This window comes from Harpia harpyja, chromosome 19 (assembly GCF_026419915.1).
Source record: "Harpia harpyja isolate bHarHar1 chromosome 19, bHarHar1 primary haplotype, whole genome shotgun sequence".
Classification (NCBI taxonomy): domain Eukaryota; kingdom Metazoa; phylum Chordata; class Aves; order Accipitriformes; family Accipitridae; genus Harpia; species Harpia harpyja.
The window spans coordinates 20,078,467-20,101,666 of NC_068958.1; positions in this window are offsets into that span (position 1 = coordinate 20,078,467).

Here is a 23,200-nt window from a genome sequence, read left to right on the forward strand (position 1 = left end):
CGCTGCCGGTGCTGGGGTTGGCTCAGGGCAGAGATGCTGAATCCCCTCCCCGGGGACAGAGGGACGGCGTCTGCTGCAGACACCCATCGGGCCAGCACCGTTTGCTGCCCTGTGCCTCCCCTTCCCTCCCAGGAACCTTCCTTGTTTCGGGCAGGGTTTGGTGGCGGTTAAAGGAGGAGGAACCAGTGTCACTTTTCCAGGCTGCTGTGTCCCCTTGCCGTGTTGGGAAGATGCTGGGGACCGCAGCAAAGGGCCTGGAGCCCTCTCAGTCCCCCAGCATCTGCAAGCCTCCACCCACAGGAGAGACAGATCCTCGGAGGCTACGGGAGCAGCTACCAGAGCATCTGCCTCAGCTGGAAGCAGCGACGCAGATGCCTTCGAGATGAAAACACTTCCTCTGCCGCTCCACCTCCACCTGACATTTGGGAAAGCAGAGCCGCAGTTCCCTGGAGCTTTCCGGCTCTCTTAATTGGAGCCATTACACACGCTGCTCATCATGCCGAACGGCGTGAAGTGGCGGCGTGGGGCAGCGCTGGCTTGGGCAGGGAGCCTGGAGAGAAGCCGTCCCCGGCTGTTGTCCAGGGAACTGGGTGTTTATCCCGGCCGGCAGCGCCGGACCAGGCCTGGGTGGGTTGTCTGCAGCCCGGGACATGGCTGGCTTGCTGGGGGACCGGCTCCACAGGTGCACTGAGTTGGTGGGTCCTCAGCGCTTGTTTCCGATGGCTCCGACGGGTACCACGGGCTGTGTCACCCGTGGGAGAGGTCTCTGGGCAAGGGGTGAGCGCTTTGTGCAGTTGACCTGTTGCAATAAGCCAGACCTTGCAGGGGCAGAGCTGAGCTGCCTGGCACTGGAGCACAGCCCGGCTGCCTTCCCCGAGCCCGAACACCCCAGGGTGCTGCCTCCGTGGGAGCAGCTCTGCCTGCCCTGCCAGTCCCCGCATCGCCTGCAGCTCAGCTCCAACAGACACCCCCCAGGTCTGCAGATTTTCACCATTTTGGGGTCAATCTTTTTCTTTTTTTTTTCTGGCCATGCTGCCATTTAGCATCCACCCTTGCGAGCAGAAGGCAGTCTTTCGTGACGGTGCTGTTGCAGCGAGAAGATGTTGGGGGGGGTGATGCCCCCCAGGGCAGCTGCTCTGCCCTCCGGAGCTGCCCGTGCTTTGCTCTGGCTCAGCTCCAGCCCGTCCCTCCATGGCAAACACGGTGGTGGGCACAGCCGGAGGACGGCAGCTTCTGGGAAGGCTCCTGACAGCTGATTTTACAGTGTTGGCAGCTTGGCTCGGCCTTCAGTCCACTTTTGCTTCAATCAAAATAAATGTGCAATATTAAAGTATCAGAGCCGAACTCCCCAGGCAGAGAGAAACAGAAAGACGTTTATTTTCCAGCCCTGAGCTATGTATTTATTATGAAATGTTGGTGCTTGTCGGGGTGGAAGGCCTGGCAGGGCTCTGCAGCCGCAGCTCGCCAGCCACGGTGCACGCCGGGACAGGGCGAGTGCCTCTGGCCAGATCCTGCCTGTGCCCGGCTCCTCGGCGAGAGGCCGCAGGCTGAGATGGCCACCGCAGGGACTGTCCCTTAAGAAGGAAAAAAAGAAAGGGAAGAAAAGAGATGAGGCTGGGGTGTGTTGCTTTGACAACTTCCCAAGGTTTTCTTTGGAGGCTGAGGGCCACGGGAACAAACTCTCCCTGGGGACGGGGCTTCCCGTCGCAAGGCATGATGCTGGCAGAGGGGAAGGGGGCCAGGGAGGGTAGCAGGGGGCTGGGAAAAGCGACGTGAGCTGCCGGCACGTCAGGCTGAGGTCCGACACGTCAAAGGAAAGGCGCCAGTGATACCCAGAGCTGGTATTGCCTGCAAACACCCGACCTCTGAGCAATATCTCGGGTCTTCCCAGGTGCGGGGTGAGAAGCAGCTGTAATTACTGAGTGCAAGTGATTGCATTAGCTGGGGAGTTATCAAATGCCCTGAGCTGCTGGCAGCAGCTCAGTTACTTCTGGATGGAGGAATGAAAGTCTGCACCTTCAGCCGGTGATTCCAGCCAGTTTTCAAGCCTGGGGGAACTGCAGAGGTACTGGGGGATGAGCCAGTGAAGGTCCTGCTTTCCACGCCACGCTGGGTGTTGGTGCTGTGCTGGCAGCTGAGGATGCTCGGGCCTGTGGTGAACAGCATCAGGTGGGGTTTGGTGTCTTGCACGGAGGTTTTTAGCCGTGGCCGGCAGATGTTCGGGGTACGTGGGCTTGAATTTGCTGTGGAAATGCTTGTGTCTTCATCTGAGGATTTTCAGGGCTCTGCAAGTCAGAAGATGGAAAGTGCAGGTCTGGTGGTGGTCCACGGGGACCGGCTGTGTTTACTGGGCTTCAGGAGCACTCTGGATGAGGGAGGAAATAACACATGCACAAAATCCTCTGAGGATGCAGAACTGGGAGGATTTGCAAATACCAGAGAGGACAGAGAGGTTAGAAAAATCTGCAGGAAACACAAAGGCCCAATTCGGAAAATGCGAAGCAAATCCATCTGGAGGGGACCGGGGAATGGCAGCAGCACGTCGCGGATGCTGTGAGCTCCTCGGGGCAGCGGGTCTGGGAAAGGCATTCGGGAGGTGCCGGCTCAAGTGTCCCTCTCTTTTAGGAAGAGGCTAGAGGGGCTCTGTCAGCTTTAATCCCTGCTAGCCAGAGTGTCCAAACAGCTCAGCTCCCAGCTGAGCAAGCAGCCAGATTTTTGGCAATGCCCGGGGCTTAGCTCTCCATAAGACCCACAAGCGGCAGCTGGCAGGAGCTGGTCGAGCTGACCCGGGTCTCTGGCCGCAGCCTCGTCCTCTCGCAGCCGCTTTGTCCCACGGGCGCCAGCTGGGATTGCAATCCCCAGGCTGAAAATGTTCCCTTTGGCTAAGGGGTGCCATCCCTGGGCTCCCGTCCCAGCCCCGGGGCCACAAAGGCACCTCGCTGGCACCACAGGGGTGTAGTGATTGCTACCCTTCGGTTCGGTCGCTGCCTCTTTGCTAAATTGCTGTAACCGTCCTGAAGTGCAAAGGCAGTACGAGGGGCAGGGAGTATGAATAATAATTGTGCAGCAAAATGCCACAGGGAAATAATTTCAGCTCTTGGCAGTGGGGACTAGCAGGGGGGACCTGCTCTTACGCTGACACCCTTGAGCAAAAGCCCAATTAACTTTGGGTGTGCGGGACGAGGCGCTGCACGGTTCTGCTCCTGTGGTTTCTGATGTGTCACCCTTTCCACTGCCCTACGAAACCAATGGGGCTCAGCGCTTCTCCCTGGCCCCCCTCGTGCTGCAGAGCCCCCGGTTGACGTGCAGAAACCCTTGTCCCTGCTGCTGGCCCGTGAAAGCCGGGACGATGCTGGTGGTGGGGATGGTATAATGTCATGCCTGGACCACCTCCATCCCTTTAGGCAGCTCCTGGGGAAGCATCCCCTCGCGTGGGGCAGCCCGAATGTCACCCAGGGCAGTGGGAGCGGGGAAGCTTTATGCGGTGTGGAGGCTGCGGGAGGATTAAAGGCAGATTGATTGGGCCTTGATAGCTCTACCATAAATTCCTTCTCCAAACGCTGTTTGAGAGCAGTGAAACCCCGGTGTTCCCAGAGCTCCCTTGCTTATTAAACAACCTAATGAAGTGATTTGATTAAATGCAGGGAAGTCTTTCTGGCTGCCCTGGTGCTTTGTAGCAACCTGGGATTATCAAAACTGTTACTGGGGAGATGCAGTGCTTTAAGGTGTGCCTTGTTAACTATAGCTCGTTCCTGATTTTGCCGTGGTTAATTGCCGTGGTTGTTGTTTGTCACTTGGTTTGTGGGAGAGCAGGAGAGCCCCAGGCATGTGCCGATGCCCAGCCAAGGCGATGAGCTTGAAACTAGAGATGTAAAAGGCTGTGCCTCTCTGCTTTGCGAGGCTTGTAGCTCAGGGGTTAAGTAACTGTGTGGAAAGTAAGATCCGGAGCTGGCGGCAGGGTTTCTCCTATAGAAATGCTGCCATTCGGGCCTGAGCTGCAACCACAGAGCAGAGAGCGATGGATATCCCGGGAGGAGCGAGGGAGATGAAAGGAGCGGGGCGAGCGCCAACTGCGAAGGCTCTAGCACCGACCACTGCTCTGCCCTCGATGGGGACCGGCACCAAGTGGGATGGGCAGCTGCTGCCAGGGGCTCTTCTAATACCAATAATTAATAGCAACAGTAGTAAAAAAGAGCTGGTGAGTTTGAGAGAGAGAAGAGGAGAGTCCAGGCTGCGGAGGGAGAGTGGGAAGGAGCAGCATGAGTAACAGACATAAAAAGAGAGGAGGCAATGTGACCTCTGCAGATACACAAATTACTCAGCTTCTTCTGGCTGCATCAAAGATTTTCTGACTCACCAGCCTGGGGATTTAACCCCTGGATCTCAGGCTGTGCTGGCAGACTGCTGGCGGGATGCAAGGAGGCGGCTGCTCCGGCTCCTCGCTCGTGCGGGAATGTGGCAGGGGCCTGCCAGGCGTCCCCCATCCTCTTCAAGGCAAGGAAGGCTCCAGGTGCCCCCCTGGGCTTTGGGGGGCATGGTGGGTTTGCATGGGGACCCCAGGACTGAAGAGGTGGAGGGATGAGGATGGAGGTGGAGGGATGAGGTCCATCCCTTCCAGCCGCCTGCAGTGCTGGCTCCCAAATCCTGCAAATGCGCCTCGTTTGCCCCTTCTCCTCCCTCCCCAGAGCCTTGGGAGCTACCTGGAGCTGGCTGGGTCCAGGGGGTGACCAAGAGGCTGTGGGGGGGGATCTGCCTTCCCAGATTCTCCATGCAAAGCTCCAGAAAGCCCCCTGTTTTAGCCTAGCCCCAGCTTCACCTTCCACATCCCTGGCGCCGCTGGGGATGGAGGGCTTGGGTGCAGCCTCCAGACAGCCCCTGTCCTCCCCTGCTCTCCCTCCTCAAAGGGGTTAAACTCTCCCAGGCTTGGGGCTCTTGTTCCCTTACACCCGTCTGGAGGAATAATTGGAACCAGGTTGCTGCTGAGTGGAGCTACTTGGTTGGAGAGTGTCTGCACTGCTTCGCCCCTCATTGAACCTGGCCTGAAAAAAAGGAAGAAAAAGCCCGAGATGCTGATGGGCATCAGAGCTTGTCACCCCTGTTCTGAGAGTAGGAAGGGCAGGTCCGGAGGGACACCAGCATAGGAAACTTTCTGCTCCCTCTCACCCCAGATCACCTGGAAAAACAGGAAAGGAAAGAGGAGAAAGAAATTCCAGCAAAGGAGGGAAAAGAGCTGCAGGAGGCAATATAGAGGCTGTGCCCATGGAGCTGTGCCAGGGAAGGACTGGAAAGGGCTGGGAGCAAGTGGGGAGAGACGGGATGATAAGGGATGGAGCTCGGCTAGGTGGAAAATACAGGAGAAACTTGATTTATTTGCTGTTTCCCTTCATTTCCTTTGCTTCCAATTTTCATCGTGGTTTATGAAGAGTTTATCTTGAAGCTTGTGCAATGACTGGACCGACTCCACGCAGAAACAGACTTGGAGCAAAACCATCACCAGCAAAACAAACCTGGAGCCCAACCTGGGCTGTGATTGATAATCCTGACTATCGGGGCCTCTGGAGTTTGTTTAAACCAAGCTGGGATTTTTGCCAAGACAACTTTCATTATGAGATTTCCTGTGCTGCCAGGAGAGGCAGAAACCTCATCAGAGCAGCCTCTTCTGGTGCGTTGCATTTTCCATTTCTGGGCTTTGGTTGATCTCTCTTTAAAAGAAGAGAGTGAGAGAGGCGACTGGAGCTGGACAGGACTGGGAGTTTCAGTTTCACTGGAAAGGCCCCATATTCTACTTTTTTTCCACTCCAAAATAATACAAAAACAAAAATAAGACATTTCCCGTAAAACAGAACTGTTGGAAAAATCTTCCTTGGAGTTGAAAGAAACATTATTTTTTTTTCAATACAATCAAAATATTTCACTCCTATTTTTACCTTCAGTAAAGCCCTTAATGGGAAATCGAGACTGTTTTTAGGGATGCGATTTCACCTGCACTTGATAGTTTTCACAGCGCTCGGCTCCCCGGGGCGATGTGTCCTGAGAGCGGGGGGGATCTTTGGGTGCTCGGCCAACCTCTGTCCCCTTGCAGCTGCTGCCCTGTTTCAAGGCAAAGGCTGAGGCTGAAGGAAGGGAACCGAGGGATGTTACCCAGCCCCTCTTCCCACTTTCCCCCTTGGCTGCTGGAGCGCTGCCAGCTTGTGCCCCCAAAATAGGAGCAGTGAGCCCCAGCGTCCCAGACCTGAAGGCAACACTCCTGGTGCTGCTTCTACACGGGAGATGCTGAGCCCCCCCATCCAGGGTGAAATTAGGTGCCCACCCCCCCTCGTGAGCAACTGAACAGATTTCTGCTCCATCTCTTTGTACAACGAGCTCTTTGCACAACCAAGCCTCAAATATTTGGGTGATGAGTGGCCAGTCGAAACCAGGAGAAGGGCTGGGTGATGAGTCCATGTTCTGGATGATTCCCAGCTCTACCAAGCTTGGGGATGATCCCGGGTTAATTACAGCCCTGCTCTTCCCCAGGGTTGAAGGAAAGCGTTTATGGGGAGAGGGGTGTGAGGATACAGCCCTTGGAGGACTGCTCCTGGAATGGTTTTGGAAATCTGACGCTGCCACTGATGCTTCCCGGCTCAACAGCTGACCCATGTGCGGTGCCCGCGAGGAAGAGTTAACTCTTCCCGGCAAGCAGCGTGCATCCTGCTGCAGGGGAGGGGAGAGGGCTGGATTCACCCCCTGTTCCTGGCTGGGCACCCCAGGTGCTCAGGCATGGCCAAGTGTGAGAATGAAATAACCTGGCTCAGGGAAGGGGCTGTTTGAAGGGAAGGGGGAAACCTCCCCCCAGGTGTTTCCTGGGGAGGGAAGAGACCCGTTTCCCATGGGATCTTTATTCCTTGAAAGAGGCTGAGATGAGAAAATGGAGCACTTGCTTGCAAAGGAGAAAGGATGCTGGGCAGAGCAGATGGTTTTTGGTTTCGTGGTGAGAGTAAGGGAGGCAGAAAGAGTTGGGGACCGGCCACTGCAGCCTGAGTGTGTCCGAGTAGCCCCAACACCACTGCAAACGTGGCCGTGGGTCTGGAGGGAGGGAGGGGGCAACTTGGCAGAAGGGGCGATGGGCGAGGGCAGACCCTGGGGACTGAGGGTGCCCGAGTGTGGGAAAGCACAGGTGGAAGCTCGGTGGGGTGGGATGCTGCCCAGGGTAGGGACAGGGAGCTCTGCCAGCCAGGTAGGACGTGGGCAGGCAGGGTCCGTGACGCAGGACCCCGGGCGAAGAGCTGCAGAGGGACGGGTGCCTGCAGGGGTCTGGCACAAGGGTTAGGGAGAGATGGATTAAGTCAAAGCCCCTGGCAGCTCTCAGCAGTTAGAAAAATGAGCTGAATTTATAGCTGTAATATTTGGAGCAGTTTCTGAATATCTCTGGGGTTTTGACAGAGGCCTGTTTTCTACTCGTGCGCTGCCAAGCAATATAGGCAAATCTGTACCGGGTGTAATATGCAATAATATAATGGGGCCACGGAGATTAGTCCCCAGATCAGACCTGTGCATTCATCATCCCCGGTCCCTCCAGCCCATATGTGCTCTCTGGTTTCGCCTCCCCATCACGCATGCACGGGGACCGCCACCGCCCCGTGCTGCCGGGGCAGCTCACGCGCCATGTGCTCAGTGCGGTCTCCACGCAGGAGATCTCCCAGCCGAGGTGTACGGCTCTGTCTACAGCTCGGGACATCTCAAGTGCTTTTGGCGGCTGTGGCTGAAATGCTTTTGGAGGTGTCTGTCCCCAGGCTGGGGTTTTCCTGGGCACAGCTGAGCAGGGAAGAGGCTCGCTGTAAGAGCTTCTGTGGTTGAAGGGACACTGTTGTGTTTCCATCAGGATAATGCACTATTATCTTGCTGTAGAAGTTTCTCCATGCTGTTTCACTCTTGCACAGGAGGAGAATATTTATTACCAGAAAAGAGCAATTACAAGGGTCTCCCCAACCGTGCCTCCTCCAGTGGGGGCTGCTGGCCAGGACAGGGCTGATTTTACCGTAGAGGTCCGTTAGCCCTAAATCACAGCATCCCAACTAATTTTTCCAAGGGGGAACAGCACCAGGGACCAGGACCCCCGGGGCTGTGCCTTGTCCCCACCACGGTGGTGGGTGCCCTCTGCCTGGGGGTGCAGGGGGGGGGGCAGCAGCTGGGCTCCCGAGGCAGCTGATGCCACGCGAGGAAAGTGTCAGGCTGGCTCCTGCCTTCGGAGAGGAAAAATACTGGACCAGGAGGAGGAGGCAAGGATGAAGGCCAAACCCCAGGGAGGACTAGACACGACTCAGGTGTTTCCATTGCAAACAGCAGCTCGGTGACGAAGCCCAGACAGTGCGAGGGAGGTGACAGAGGCCCTCGGCTTGGGGCACCGCTGCAGCGGCCGGGCAGCCGGAGGGCTCAAGGGGCATCTGCATGGTGGGCACCCCCTGCTTCCACCCCCGCAGGGGCTTCCCAGGGGCACAGCAAGGCCCAGCCAGCAGTGACAGATGTGTGTCACTGCGGAAGGCAGGGCAGATGTCCACGGCAGCTTGGTGACTCCTTTTCTTCTGCATCCCCGACGCCTTTCCAAGTCTTTGCGCTCATTGACTCCTGCCACCCCGGTGTCCCCAGTCTCCCTATGTGTGGGCAGGCCTTCATGTATTTTATTATGTATTTATTTAAAACCCTACTAAACCCTTGGCCTGAGCGGCATCTTGTGGTGATGGGTCCCACCGACTAATTGTGTGTTCGGCTCGAAATATTTGCTTTCATGGTTTCCATTGCACTTCATTTGGAGTTTCATTGAATCACCCCCTTGTTCTTGTTTTAACCAATACTGGCAGCTCTTCCCACTGCTGAGCTGACACCACGAACCCTTCCATCATCAAAAGTGCTGTCGTGGCTGAAGGAATCTTTGCCAGCACGGTACCCCCCCATCCCTGCTGCCAGCGTGGTCTGATGCATGCTGTGCCTGGCTGAGCCCGTGGGAGACATGCCGGGGGGTTGCAGCTACCTCTTGTCCTGTGTGAATAGCGGGGAGGAGAGGGGAAAGCTGTCCTCTCTTTCGCTAAAAGCTAAATCAAGTGTGGCTGCTGGCAGGCAGCCAGCTGCAGAGCTCGGGGTGCCAGCGCCGGGCCATCTGCAAAGTGCTGCAAGAGAGCAAGAAGCGAGCGAAGCATCGCAGAGAGCGTGTGGGGCAGCGGTATGGCGTGAGCTCTTCCCCCCTCCGTCAGCCTTGGGGGGGCAGACAGGACTGGGAGGGGGTGGCTTGGGGTGCAGGCGGTCCCTTCCCCGTGTTGGGGAGCACCGGAGAGCTGCTGGCTGGAGGAAGTTGTCAGCCCCATCCCTGCGTGGGGTAGGATGGGGGGGTCACCCTTAGTGCCCTAGCCTTGTGCCATGAGAAGGGCAGAGTGGGTGCAAAGCGGGTCCCCAGTTTGGCACTGTTTACCCCCGGGGGGTAAATTGCTCCCCTGGGGATTTAAGGGGTCTGTGGCTGGAACAAACAGGGGTGACAGTGGGGGAGTAAAGGCAATCCCAGCCCTTTACTTGGCTGGGATGTGCTGGCTCCAGCTGGTCTCCCATCCCCAGCTGCTCCGGGGGGGCTGGCAGGGGTTCCCCCTGCTCCTGGCCATGCTGGGATGGGGCAGCGGCACTGCTGCTGCTTTGTGCTGGGGTAAGGGGAAACCACCAGCCAAGAAAGCTCCTTCACTCAGCTCCAAAATGTTTTGTTCCCAGCGTGATGTACTGCTAAACCCGGCACCGATAGGAACTGGTTCAGTGACAGGTCAAACTGCTGGAGCTAATAAGGAGCGGGGAGAGGATGTCCTCGCTTTCCAAGGGTTGGAGCAAAGCAGCTGGCACTGGGAGAGCTGGATGTGCTGGAGCCTTGCTGGGTTTCTTGCAGACCCTCGGGGAGGGTGGGCGCAGGAGGCCTGCTTCTTGCTGCCAAATCGGTTCCCCGGGCATGTGCCTCGGTTTCCCCCTTTGCAAAGTAGGTGGCAGGATGCTGGAGGCAGCTTTGGGATGAGCAGATGGGACGTGACCTCTGAGACGGAGCAGCGTTACTCCGCTGTTACTAAAGAACAGTTCCATGGCGAAACACAAGCCCTGGGAGACTCCCTGGGGAGCTTGGAATCGCTTTGTCTTTGCTTATTTAAAATGTCAGGCCTAATATTACATGAGCAGAGAGACAGGACGTTTCATAGCATCTCTGTACCATGCCTGGAGCTGCCCAGCTGGGGAATAACGGGGGGCTGTTTTCTCTGGGGGTGCAGGGGCATGTGGTGCGAGAATCCAGTCTGGGTGTCACTGGTTTTTGGCTGGGGGGGACGGACGGACCCCAGGGTCAGGAGGGGCCCCCTCGTTCCTGCATTGTTGCCCTGCGCAGGCACGGTTCCCAGGGCCCCCACAGTGATGCTCGGCCCCTGGCGCTGTGGCCATGAGCTGATGTGCTCAGCAGCCCTTGGCCCCACTGCCAAGAGCTAATAAGCGGCTGCTCAGCCTTGCAGGGAAAAAAAAAAAAAGAAAAAGGGGTTTTGGACTTCTCTCCCTCCAAGAAATGAGTCGGATGATTTAATCCCCAAGAAATGTGAGGTTTGATGAATTCTGTATCCCCTCCCTGCACTTAAAGCAGCCACGAGAATAGTGCAGAAGATGGGAGGTGGGGTAGGGAGGGGCTGGGGGGGATGCAGGGAGGGCTGGGGGGGGTCGGTGGCCGTGGCACAGAGGGAGTGGAGCTGGCAGCCAAGCTATGGCCACCCCTGGGGACAGGCCCTGTCCTGCTGTCACCCCGTCTGTGACAGCGGGGATGGGGTCCCCGTGTGCCACGATGCCAATTCCCCATCACTGGGCTGGTCCCTGTCCCAGCAGAGAGCTTCACGCCCCTCCTTCCACTTTGCCTTTTGCTTGGCAGGGACCGAGGTTCCTCCAGGCTGTCCCGGCAATGAGTTTGCTGGGTCTCAGCCCCTCTTGGAAAGATTGCTCCTTCCCTACAGGGAGACCATTGCTTTCCGTTTGGCCTCATTCCTGGGCAGACTGGGAGGATGGGGTTGATGGAGTGGGTATCGTCGGGATGGGCAGCAGGCGGTTTGGGTGAGGGCAGCGTGCTGTGCGCTGGGGATGCAGACGAGCCTTGGGGCTGAGATGCGAGCGCTCTCAGCCCAGTGCTCGGGCTGGGGGGTGTGGGTGTGTGTGCATCAGCCCCTCCGTGCCAAGGCTGAAAAGCAATAAAAATCAAAGCTTTGCACAACTCTGGAAATACTATGGGTTGTCTAAACAGAAAAGACAGCTGGCTCCGCGGCCCTGCAAGCGCGACGCTCTCTTCTGCCTCAGTTTCCCCAGAGGATGATGGGGGATGTGGATCCCCCTTTCTCCCCTCCCCGCATCCTCAACTTGGACCGTGATGGGGGGCAGGACCGGCTGCTGGCCGTGCCTGGCTCCGGGGCAGGAGCCGCTGGGACCATCCTGATTTAGGCTGGCTCGTGGCGTTTGCTGGCTCCTCACGCAGTGTCACGTCTCTGGCAAAACCCGAGCGGAAAGGGGTTTATGGCTGCGGGCGGGAAGCTGAGGCGCTGCGGCGGGGTTCACGTTCCTCTGCTGCGTCTGCACTGGGAGCCAGCGAGGGTGAGCGGCTTGCAGGCATTTTCCATTCCCTAACCCTTCCCTGGCTGTCGCAGCGCCTGGGCTCGGGCACCTGATGCATGAGGCTCTTCTCCAGGGGAGATTTGCCCATAGGTTTAATGACCAAAGCAGCAGCTGTGCTCAAAACAGGGGTTATTTCTTGTTTTTTCTCTCTTTCCTTTTAAACACCTGGCTGGGGCAGAGGTCAGCTGCCTTTTCGGCTGCGTTTCTTACTTGGGAGCGAGTGCAGCTTGTTCTTTCCAGCCTGGCCCTGTCCCTGTCCATCTGTGCTGGTGTGTCCTGGTCCGCGGGGGTTTTGCTCCCTGGTTCAAGCAGTGGGAGATGCTCGGGGTGGATGGAGAGGCCAGGCCACACCTGGGAAGAAAGGACAGGTATATGGGATGAGCATATCCACATGGAAGGGACACAGGCCACCTCTGCCTTTTGCCTCCCTCCCTCACTGTGTGCTGGGATCCCTGTGCTGGGGTGACCAGTGACACAAACGCCTTCCCCAGCCAAGCACCGAGCTGAACCCGCGTGTCCTCGTGCCTCTGGAGTGCTTTGGGCTGGGGCTGCTTCGTTCAAGGGGGGGGCTTCAAGCACCTTCCACGTGTCCCCTCAGCAGCCACACTCATGGAGCACGTTCCCAGGTGTTTCCAGATGTTTGCTGGAGGTGGAAACGTGGGCATGGAGCAGGCACGCTCTGCCCCTGCCCCATGTGCAGCCGGTGGAGGGGGTGGGGAGGAAGCACATCATGCATCATCTCAGCAACGTGAGAGCGGGATCCATGCATTACAAAGCAACATACTTTTCCCCTTCGCTCACTTCCCCCTCCAGAGCTTTGCTTGGAGCCAAGTGTTTCTCCCAGGCTCATGGTGACGCTCTCCCAGCTCTCTGGCTCTTGCGTGTGGAGGCTGCTGTGATACCGTAAATCGGCTGTTCAGAAACTCTCGAAGATTCGATCTTGGAGTTTTAGAAAGCAGGCATTCTTTATTGCAGCGCTGGGTACACGGGGGATCGCTCCACCTATCGTGTACACCCGCCAGGTCTAGTCATATAGTTTATATACAAGTTCTGTATGCGTATTCATTAGATTTCTGAGAATTGTTATACATATTCATTAATTTTCTGGGAAATTATTAGCATATGTAAATGTCCTTTGTGAAGGCGTACTCAGGTTCTATGGTGGTCTTCAGGAGTCCTCTGGTGGTCTTCCATAGTTTTCCTCACTTGTCCGCTACTTGACCCCTCTTGACGGATTCTGCGCAGTATGGTCCTTCCTACATTTTGGAACAACTTATCCTAAGGAGTGCTCGTTAGTACAATCTTATCATAAGGAAGGCTTGTTAGTGCTTCTCATGTTTACATTAGTGATGCTACCCGTATGGTACTTCAAGCTAAATTATCTACAAGGACAGAAGCAAGGATAAAAGTTCTTATCTTTTTCTGGCCTTATCTATCAAGCAAAGGCCTAGTTGTGCATTTTCAGCAAAGATCCTAAATTCACCAAGCTCCCAGTTTAGTTTTAATTACTTATGCTTCTGCTCAGCTTTGCCTTTCTAACCTTCGACCTCTACTATATCAATCCACCCTTTTCCTTAAAAATTGGTGAATATTTTATTCACCAATCTTTTTCTCGGAATACTTGATTGGTAATGCATTTACAACAATACAATAATACACAAGCAGTAATACTGACAATGATAATAAGTGTTATTATAACAAACATTTGTTTTAGCTATTTTAGTCCCGGTAACCATGAAGTTAATTTATCCCAGATTTCTTCAAATCCCCAGGATGTGTCATCCATGGCTACTCTACGAATTTGTTGGGTTTGTTTCCATATTTCCTCCAAATGAGTAGTAATCCTCCCTGTTTGATCTATATAAACACAACAACTGGTGTTTATGACTGTGCATACCCCTCCTTGAGAGGCTAGGAGCATATCCAGTGCCATTCTGTTTTGGAGAACCATTTTAGATAGACTGAAAACTTCAACTTGGAAGGCTTGGATAGCATCCACTGTATAGTTCTCTATCTTCTCAATGACTGCCGAAAAGTTCACTAAAGTTTTCTCCAATTCACTTACCCCTAACCAAGGTAAGAACCATCTAACAAAGCTGTGAAATCCTGTGGGGCGGTCAGCAATAGCATTTCCTTTAATCGTCTGACTTAGATAAACAAGGAAGTATAATTTCCACATTTCTCTTTACACAACAAGTGTCAACCGTGGATCAGGCACCTTTGGTTAATTTCAATTTCAGTGGAGCTTTTTGTTCCACTTTCCATTCAGGAGTTGCTTTCTTAATTCTTGAATAATGGATCCAAGGTCCTTTTCCATTCAATTTTACTGCTGTGTATGTAGTCAATAAAATTTGATAGAGTCCTTTCCACTTCTCCTGTAAAGGTTCTGATGTCCAGGACTTGAGATAAACCCAATCTCCAGGTTGAAATGGATGAGCTGGTGAATCAAGATTCAGAGATTTATTCAACACCACATACATATTTAATTCTTGCAGAGTTTTTCCCAAAGCAATTAAATAATTGGCTACATCACTTTCTCCTTGTATTCTCATCTCCCCTGGTAGTCCAGGAGTCTGATATGGCCTTCCATATAACAATTCATAGGGGCGCAAATGCTGTCTGCCCCTAGGCTGTATTCTAATTCTTAACAAAGCTAAGGGTAAAACTTGTGTCCAATCCATTGAAGTTTCTTGACACAGTTTACTCATTTGTGTTTTGAGAGTATAATTCATTCTCTCGACTTTCCCACTAGCTTGAGGTCTATAAGGCGTATGTAGGTCCCAAGTAATATTTTAGCTAATTCCATAATTATTTTTGCTATGAAATGAGGACCCCTATCCAATGACATCCCAAAAGGTATTCCGAATCTAGGAATTATTTCTTTTAATAAAATTTTTAAAACTTCTCGAGCTTTATTGGTGCAACATGGAAAGGCTTCAGGCCACCCGGTATATGTGTCTACAAAGACTAATAAATATTTCAATCCTCTTGTCCTGGGTAATTCAGTAAAGTCAATTTGCCAATACTCACCAGGTGCTCTTCCCTCAGTTAGTTTCCTGAAATGAATTCTATTCTGTGTTTTTGGATTATTTTTACAGCACACTTCACATCTTTCAGTTACAGATCGTACACTTTCTACCATATTCCTACTAATAATTGACTTCTGTAAATGTTTTAACAAATTCTCAGTCCCCCAGTGAACAGAGTAATGGTTTTTTCTCACTAATTCATTCATGAGGGAGTAGGGAACTACCAGTAGACCCAATGGTGTGACCGCCCATCCATCATCTTGTTTTTCTGCTTTTAAGGTCTCGATTAATTTCAAGTCTTGTTTATCATATAGGGCTTTATCTGGCAACACTGTTTTCCGTTCTGGAGTTATGACAAAAGTTTCCACTTGTGTGCCTTTTTCTGCAGCCCTTTTTGCAACCCAATCGGCTAGTTTATTTCCCTGATTTTGAGTGGTTGATCCAGACTGGTGAGCTTTGCAATACATTACAGCTACTTCAGCAGGAGCTTGGACACTTTTTAAAAGTTTCAAGATCTCTTCTTTATGTTTTATTGTGGTTCCTTGTATAGTCAATAGGCCTCTCTCCTTCCATATAGCCCCATGGGCATGTATCACTCCAAATACATATTTTGAGTCAGTCCATATATTTACACGTTTCCCTTTACTCAAGTCCAAAGCTCTAGTGAGAGCAATTAATTCAGCTTTTTGTGTGGATAGTTTTGATGATAGACCTTGTGCTTCCATCACTTCAGATATTGTTGTTACTGCATATCCGCACATTTGCTTTCCATTTTGAACAAAACTACTCCCACCAGTATATAATTCTAAGTCTGGATTTTCGAGGGGAGTGTCTTTTAAGTCTGACCTGCTGGCATACGCTTCCTCTATGGTTTGTAAACAATCATGTTCCGCATTCTCTTCCGCCTGCCCCGTCGCTAGGAAAGTAGCAGGATTCACAACCATTGTTGTCTTAAGCTGTGTATCATCTTGCTCTAGCAGAATCGATATTTTATCATTCGGCTTGGAGCTTACCAATGTCCCCCTTTCTGTTCTAATACTGTGATTACTATATGTGGTACGTATACAGTGATATTCTGACCCAGGGTAAACTTATGACCTTCCTGTACTAATATTACAGTAGCTGCCACAGCTTTTAGGCAACCAGGCCATCCTTGACTTACGATATCTAATTGCTTAGAGAACTATGCTACTGCTCGATGCAAAGGTCCAAGAAATTGGGTAAGTACTCCCAATGCTATTCCTCTTTGTTTGCAGACAAATAACTCGAAAGGTTTCACCAAATTAGGTAATGCAAGTGCGGGTGCTTTCAGTAATGCTTGTTTAAGGTTTTTGAAAGCAGCTCTTCCTTCCTCGGTCTATTTTAAACAATTATTTGAGGAGGTTTTCAGTATCTCATATAATGTTTTCACCAACAGCCCATACTCATCAATCCACAGATGACACCCTCCTGTCATTCCTAAGAAGGTTCACAGCTCTCGAAGCGTGCTTGGCTCTGGAAGTCGACAAATAGCTTCTTTCCTCTCCACGGATAGTTGTCGGTGTCCTTTAAAGACTTCAAAGCACAGGTACATCACGGTTTCTTGAGCTATCTGGGCCTTCTCCTTCAACACTCGATAACTGCTCATTCCGAGAAAGTTCAAAAGACTTATAGTTAATTTCAAACATTCTTCACAAGTTTCTCCTGCCAATAGAATATCATCTACATATTGTAACATAACACCCTCTCTGTTTTCAGTTCACCAAATTTCGAGTTCTTTAGCAAGCTGATTTCCAAAAACAGTGGGGCTATTTTTAAACCCCTGTGGCAGTACAGTCCAGGTATATCGAGTTTTCCTTCCCGTCTCTGGATTTTCCCGCTCAAAAGCAAATATCTCCTGACTTTCAAATGCAAGCGGGATGCAAAAAGGAGCGTCTTTCAAATCCAATACTATGAATCAACGCTGCTTTTCTGTCAGGCTTGTCAGTAAGGTATATGGATCTGCAACCACAGGATATATAACCTGCACTATTTGATTGATAGACCTTAAATCCTGAACTAATTTGTACATTTTTCCATTTGCCTTTTTCACTGGCAGAATTGGGGTGTTATACTTAGACTCACACTCCTTTAACAATCCATATTTTAAAAACTTTTGTATCAATGGTAATAATCCTAATTTAGCTTCACTTTTCATAGGATACTGTTTCAACCTTACCAGTGCCGATTCTGGCTTTAAATCTATTCTTACAGGTTCAGCTCTTTTCGACCTTCCAGGTACTTCTCCAGCCCAGACAAAGGGAATTACTGCCTCCTCCACTTCTGTAGGTATTTCTCCACTCACTGGTTTATCTTCCTGTAACAAAAATACTGATGCTTGGATATATTTAGATTCTGGTATCAGTACTTCTACTTCCCCCTCCTTAAATGTTATTTCTCCTTCAAGTTTTTCTAACAAATCTCGGCCTATCAACGGTTTTGGTGCACCTGGTAAATAAAGAAATTGGTGTGTAACCCATTGTTTTCCAATTTTGAACTTTAAAGGTTTAAAAAATGGCCTCCGCTCATAGATTCCTGTCGCACCAATAACTCTTACCAAGTTGGTCCCTAATTCAGGTTGCATTGTATTTAAAACCGATTATGTTGCCCCTGTATCTATCAAACACCCCACCTCCTCATTCCCCAGCTTAATTATAACCAGAGGCTCTGCTGGGGAAGAGTCCTCCAGTCCCCTTCAATCCTCATCCTCTATTGCTAGCACAGGTGACCCGCTCCTTTCAATTCCAGCAAGGAAGGGCATTCCTTTTTCCAGTGACCCTCCTTCTTACAATATGCACACTGATTCTGTCCCACAGTCGGGTTTGGTGCTCCTCGTCCTCGGCCTCTTCCTCTAAAACCACCTTTTGATCCCCCCCTTACTCCCCTCCGAGGCACTTGCATACTCTCGAGCGCAGCTGTTAATCTTGCATTCCTTCTTTCCTTCTGTTGATCCCTATTCCTATACACTATCCAAGCAATGTCCAACACCTTTCCGATATCTCTAGCCTCTGCTCCTTGCAACATTTGTAACTTCTTCCGAATATCATCAGATGATTGTTCAACAAAGAAAGTTGCCAACTGACTTTTTCCTTCTTCTGATTCAGTATCTAGAGTAGTATATTTCCGAGCCGCCTCCTTTAGTTTATTCAAAAAATCAGTTGGCGACTCTTTCCTGTCCTGCTTAATCTCGTACAATTTAGACCAGTTTATAGCTTTCGGCATTACATTTCGTATTCCAAACAACACCCACTTCTGATATCGTGCCAGCATCTGTCTATCCTTAGGATCATTAGGATCCCACCCAGGATCGGCGGAAGGGAAATGATTCTCTACTTGTCCTTGCAACATCCCTGAGGCTAACTGTGCCTGAATCTGAGTTCTCACAGCCCTACGAACCATATCTTTTTCTGTACTATCAAACAACATCTGTAAAATAGCGTCAACATCCTGCCAATCTGGATTTTGGATTTTAACCATCAATTCAAAGGCATTTGCTACCTTTTCTGGATCATCCTGACAATTTCCTGCAGCAGCTTTCCAGTTATTCAAATCTGAAATTGAAAATGAAACTTTTACCACAACCAGTCCATCATTCCCAACAGCCTGCCGTAATGGGGCTTGCAAGGCAACACCCCGCCTACTCCGAGTCCGTTCGGCTACTGGAGTGTGACCGGCAGCTTCATCAGTATTTTCATCACTCTCATCCTCAGATTCCTTCTCACAGAACTCAAATCCCTGCCTCGGGGCTCTCAGGCCAGGTGCTACCAGCATTTCCAAATCCTCCTCAACTTCCTCCTGAGTTAACTTCAAACACCTCTGTCCAATACTACATGCAGAACAGCATCTTTTTAAAGCTTTTCCTTTATTCTCCTCCTTCTTATCCTTTTCTAAGGCCAAAACCAAAGGGTCAGAAGGGGCTACGTTAATTCCACACTTCTTTTGCCACTCTGGATGCCGTCTTAACTCAAAAAACATATTTGCATACATTACTTCATCCCACTTATTCTCTCTCCTCAAAAACAACATTAACTGTAACAATGTATTATAATTCAAAGCACCATTTATTGGCCATTTTTCACCACTATCCAGCTTATAGAGAGGCCACCATTGATTACAATATTTTATCAATTCTGTTTTCTTGGCTGACCCCCCTGGGGGTCCAGCGATTTGTTTCCAATGTTGTAAAACACATCCCAAAGGAGATTTCTTTAATACACCTCCGGTAGAATTTCCTGCACCCATTTCAATAAACACTTAACAGGTGAGACAAAATTTATATACAAGGAATACTAAAATTCTTACAACAACTACACAGGATAATAAATAGGACGATCAAACAAACACACAAACTTAAAAATTATTACAGTGGCCACATCCATTCATTCAACTTTTCAAATGGGAAACATCCCTCTGGAAGGAGACTTATCATTCTTTTCTTTCAAAAGGGAGACTTATCCCTTGGTTATAGGGTACTTTCCCTATATTCCAAACCAGCGCAGCCTAAGCCTGTGACTGATGGGTGGGTATTACAAACCAAACATAATCCGAAAGAATGCCTTATACTCACAAACCAGAGTTCTTACTCCGAGCTCTTCGGTCCAGGGATCGAGGTCCCCTCCGAGAAACTCCTGGTGCCGGCTGAGGTCCCTGCGATCCCAGGATCCGTTGAGGTTCAGGAGTAGGGTCCCATTTGGGTCGCCGAAACTGATACCGTAAATCGGCCGTTCAGAAACTCTCTAAGACTCGATCTTGGAGTTTTAGAAAGCAGGCATTCTTTATTGCAGCGCTGGGTACACGGGGGATCGCTCCACCTATCGTGTACACCCGCCAGGTCTAGTCATATAGTCTAGATACAAGTTCTGTATGCATATTCATTAGATTTCTGAGAATTGTTATACATATTCATTAATTTTCTGGGAAATTATTAGCATATGTAAATGTCCTTTGTGAAGGCGTACTCAGGTTCTATGGTGGTCTTCAGGAGTCCTCTGGTGGTCTTCCATAGTTTTCCTCACTTGTCCGCTACTTGACCCCTCTTGATGGATTCTGCGCAGTATGGTCCTTCCTATATTTTGGAACAACTTATCCTAAGGAGTGCTCGTTAGTACAATCTTATCATAAGGAAGGCTTGTTAGTGCTTCTCATGTTTACATTAGTGATGCTACCCGTATGGTACTTCAAGCTAAATTATCTACAAGGACAGAAGCAAGGATAAAAGTTCTTATCTTTTTCTGGCCTTATCTATCAAGCAAAGGCCTAGTTGTGCATTTTCAGCAACGATGCTAAATTCACCAAGCTCCCAGTTTAGTTTTAATTACTTATGCTTCTGCTCAGCTTTGCCTTTCTAACCTTCGACCTCTACTATATCAGCTCTGTGCTCCCTCCAGGGCGGAGGGGGCTGCAATCCTGGGCTGGGACAGGCAGGATCCTGTCCCTGGCTCCCGGTGAGGTTTGGGGGAAGCTGAGTTTAATTTTCCAGGCTGGTAGCCACCCAACACCAGTGGCAACACCCTGCGGTGCGGATGGCATGCAGAGCCCAGGGAGAGCCGTGGCTCTCCTGAAGGGCAGCGCAGCACCTTCCCACCACGGTCCCAGCCAAATGGGTCCGTCCCAAACCGCCAGCCATCATTCTGGGGGGACATCTGGGCTCCCCTTGTCCCTGCTCAGTGGCCCCTTCCCACGACACCAGTGGCTGACGATGGATACCACGGCTGGCTTGTGAGGCTTTGCTGCCAAACGCTTGAGATTTGATGTTTTGCGTAGAGCACACGCTGCTCCGACCAAGCGGCCGCAGGGGCAGCTCAGGTTTCCTCCTGCTTCTTCCCCCCCTCCCCGCCCCCTCTTCTGAAATTAAATTTTTTGGCTCTCTGAAGGGAGTTTTAAGATCCGGCCACCAGAAAGAACCGCTGTGCCGTAAATCATCTGTGTTTGTACAGCACCGAGCACAGCAGAGGCTCAGCTTGGGACGGGGTGGCTGATGCTGGGATAACAAAGAATAAGCATCTCCCTCTGGCCAAATAAACATTTTAAGCTGCTATTCCTGAGGAGCCCAGGCTGTGGTGTGGGGAAGGTGAGCTGGTTTGAGGACAGCCCTTCACTCGGCTCTGTTTGAGAAGCTTCCCGCACTGCTTTGCTCTGCAAAATTCCCCTTCTTGAAACCCCTGGGGCTGGGGCTGCCAGCTCTTGGCATGCTGCGATGTCCCCCAGGGCTGTCCCCTCCGTGGTGTCCCCGGCCAGGGGGAAATGAAGACGCTGCGGTAGCCTGAGCTGCAAACAGCCAGGGGGGCTGCGCTGTTGGAAATCAACGTGAGGAGGTTCAGGGTGCGATCTTCTGCCAGGGGCAGGGGATGCTTATTTTAACTGCACCTGATAGGAGCCACCGTGATGTGGTGCACGATGTGGCTGGGATGGATGGCGAGGACAGGGAGGATGAGGGATGCAGGTGCTTTTCTGTGTCTACCGTTTCCCAGCTGGAGACAATGAAGTCACCAGCTATAATGGGTTTTTTTTAGCTCACATCCCCCTCCTTAAACCTTCTGCTGCTCCTTGTTGGTGTTTTCTCCCTTGGGGCATCTGCACAGCTGTAGTCAACTCCCTTCTGGGTTGGCCGGAGTGAGTGGGGCATGGCTGGGTGCCGAAACCTCACTGTGCCTGATGGGCTGGTGGGATGCAGGCTCCAGGCTCGCTGGGGACCACATTCCTCCATGTTTACTCGCTCGATGGCTGTCCCTCATGTTGCCCTTGGTCGAGACAGGCCGTTCTCGCAGCCCTGGCTCTGTCTCCCGGTGCTTTCACGCTCAAACATTTCCTCTCCTTCCCCCGCCAGACCAAAGCGGTATTTCTGTTACAAACCTCTGCAGAACAAACAGGCCGTGGCTGGGAAAGGGGATAAACTGAAGAGACACGGCATCAGGGGACCACGGATGACCAGGATGCTGCTAGCCCACAGCAAGGGCACTGAAACTGGGATCTCCCCAAGCCAACAAGAGCCATGGGAGCAGGTTTGCTCCATGGCCACCCTCCATCATCCCCTTTGCCTGCAAGAGCAGGGCCAGATTTTGCTCCAGACGTAGAATAAACCGAGCACGGGGTGCCCAGAGCCACATTCAAGGCTGCAGCCTGTTGCGTCTTAAAAATTTAAAAGGACGTCTTTGATGGTGGATTTGAAACTTGGACACTGAAAGAAATTCCTGCAGAAAGAAAATTCAACAAACCAAGTCCCTTGGCTGAGAGCAAAATTTATACTCACCAGATTTGCTGAAGGTTTTCATGCTTCCCAGCAACAGGAGCTGTGTTAGCAGCTTTGCAGGTCAGACAGCATGGTGAATAAGGTCTAGGATATGAAAGCTTTACATGCTGACATTGCAGGGTGGCTTTTGTGCAAGCAATTGCCCCATTTGGTGCCTCAGTTTCCCCCTTTCAGTGCCCAGCTGAGTATCTGTTAGTTAGCAGGAAAAAAACCCATGAAACATGTCCCCATGGATTTAGGCACTTTTGACTAGTTTTAAAAGCAATTGGCATGAATCTCCAAACAGCATATTCTTTCCCTATTGATTCTGATCCTTCTCCAGCTGGCAAACACATGTCTCCATCTCGACCCTTTGTTTAAACGATGTGAAATACCTATGTGGTTTCTCTCCATTCTTTTTCCTGGCTTGCACTCGAGCTACCTGCTGGTTTTTAGGCATCCGCGTGCCCCAGCTCGCTGCAAGGCCAGGGCTGTGCCCTCGGACCATCCTGCTCCCGGCAGTCAGCGGGCAGCACTCACCAGCAATACTCCGGTTTTGGGGTAAGGGGAAGGGCACCGTGTTAGGAACAAATATATTTAAGGGTTGCGGGGAGCCCAGGGCAAAGTGGGGGAGCCCAGCGGGTGGGAACTTTCGGGGAGGGTCTGATTTTGGCTGTTAGAACTCGCTGTTGGTAGCCACCGTCAGCCGAGTGTGGGAGTGCAGGATCGGACCCTCCTGGACGGCTGCCAGCCTCCAGTAGGGTTTGGACAGGGTTTTCAATGAGCCAAAGCAGCTCAAGTTTCCTGGCCCTCGCTGCAGATCAGCTTAGGCTGGAGAGAGGACTGCTCACGGGGAGGGAGAGGACCCCTTGCTCCCTGAACCCCACAGCCCAGGGATGCTTGGGACAGGGATGCCTGGAGGAGGGAGATCCTCCTGGCTGCTGTGCCCCCCACCGCCTGGGGTTCCTTGCTCATGCCTGGGCTGTGCCTGAGAGCTTTGAATACGCAACAGGTCCCAGGCTGCCTCTGGGCTCCTTGGAGCAGAAATGTCCCCCCTGAGCATCCACAAACGTGCCTGCCCCAGCAGACACTCGGGAGCCCCAGCGGTCCCTTGGCCATGTCCTCTCAGTGCACAGTGGTTTTCCAGCCTGGGATCTGTCTGAGGCTCCATGCAAAACCCGGTGGCCCCATGCCCTGTGGCCCGCTCGGCTGCGCGGCACTGCCGTGGCTCCCCTCCTTTCTCTTTATTAAGTGCCATCAGGATTTCAATTAAAGCTTATCACCAGCT